Source organism: Camelina sativa, chromosome 11 (genome assembly GCF_000633955.1).
Source record: "Camelina sativa cultivar DH55 chromosome 11, Cs, whole genome shotgun sequence".
NCBI classification, from domain to species: Eukaryota; Viridiplantae; Streptophyta; class Magnoliopsida; order Brassicales; family Brassicaceae; genus Camelina; species Camelina sativa.
Window position 1 is genome coordinate 16,943,609 of NC_025695.1, and position 1,839 is coordinate 16,945,447.

General features: G+C 34.5%; 1 pseudogene; it reads left to right on the top strand.

Annotated features, from left to right (window-relative positions):
• On the top strand, positions 455–1,148 carry LOC104728060 (annotated as a pseudogene).

The window sequence follows — 1,839 nt, forward strand, 5'->3', positions numbered from 1 at the left end:
CATATCTTCTTCTTTATTTTGATCTTAGTCATCTTTAAGAAATAAATGGCATCTTGTTCTAGTAATAATTTCGAGGATTTCGACAAAATGCTTATGAGAGATTTGATCAAGTGTATGATCAAGCGTTCGATCATATTGTTGCTGCTCATGCTGCTCGCCAACAAGCAAGAAAGCCAAGGAAAAAGAGTCTATATTGAAAGAGATCGTGAAGATGGACACAACAGCTTGTGGAACGATTATTTTTGTGAAAATGCAACATATCCTCCTCCATTATTTCGCTGTCGCTTTAGAATGAACAAGGCATTGTTCATGCGTATTACTGATCGACTCTCTACTGAAATTCCATACTTTCAACAAAGAAGAGATGCTACTGGAAGGTGGGGTCTCTCTGCAATACAAAAGTGTACAACAGCAATTCGTATGATGACATACGATTGTGCAGCTGATGCAGTTAATGAATACCACTGCGATGCAATGCTTGGTCAATTTTGTTGAAAGAGTCATAAATTTATTTGGAGATGAGTATCTAAGGAGACCCACACCAGAGGATCTTCAACGTTTACTCGATATTGGAGAGCGATGAGGATTTCTGAGGATGATAGGAAGCATCGATTGTATGCATTGGGAATGGAAGAATTGACCAACCGCATGGAAAGGTCAATACACACGTGGATCCGGAAATCCAACCATCGTTTTAGAGGCTGTAGCGTCACACGATCTGTGGATATGGCACGCGTTTTTGGACCTCTAGGTACAGTAAACGATATCAATGTTCTTGAACGCTCTCCAGTTTTTGATGATATATTACAAGGTAATGCTCCAAAAGTGAATTACATTGTCAACGGCCGCGAGTATCATTTGGCTAACTATCTCACCAATGGTATTTATCCAAAATGGGCTACTTTTATTCAATCTATTCAACTCCCAAAAGATCCAAAGGCATCCTTGTTTGCTACATGTCAAGAAGCTGTCCGTAAAGATGTCGAGCGTGCTTTTGGAGTCTTGCAAGCTCGCTTCGCCATAGTTAAAAATCCGGCTCTTGTCTATGATAAGGAAACAATTGGAAAGATTATGAGAGCATGTATCATATTCACAATATGATAGTAGAGGACGAACAAGATGGGTACAACCAGTTAAATCCAACATAATTCGAACAAGTAGAAGCAAACAGAACTTCACATGTGGACTCAGATATACCTTCAAATGTCAGCAATATGATGACCATGCTGAGCAAGCGGAAGGAAGTTCGTAATCAAATAAAACATCAACAATTGAAGGATGATTTGGTTGAGCATATATGGCAAAAATTTGGCACAAATCAAGATTACAACTAATCTTTTTCCCCATTTGTGATTTATGCTTCTATTTTCATATGCTTTTATGTTTTGTATGTTTAAAAGTTTATGAATGCAATAATAAAATCTTCATAGTTTAAATATTTAAAATTATTATTATTTTTTTTTACCCTAAGGTTATCTCCAACGGATGTTTTTAAGAGAGGTTTTAGGAGAAAAAAAAACAGAAAGAAGAAAAAAAACAAGAGGTCTTCTTATTTAGTAACCTCAGAGCATGGAAATTGGTGTCCTATGGTTTTTGGTCCCCCAAATTTAATATTATTATTTTGAAAGTTTCTTATTTTCAGTATGAGCATTGCTGTCTATTTGTATTTGGTCCCCCAAATAAAATAATAATATTTTGAAAGTTTAAATATTAATTATTTTAAAATTAAAAAAGTAATTCACAGTAAAGATTTAATAAAAATAAAACATATAACATTAACATTGAAAACATAAAAAAATTACAAAGTTACAAAAAATTGAAAAACAAAAACATACAATT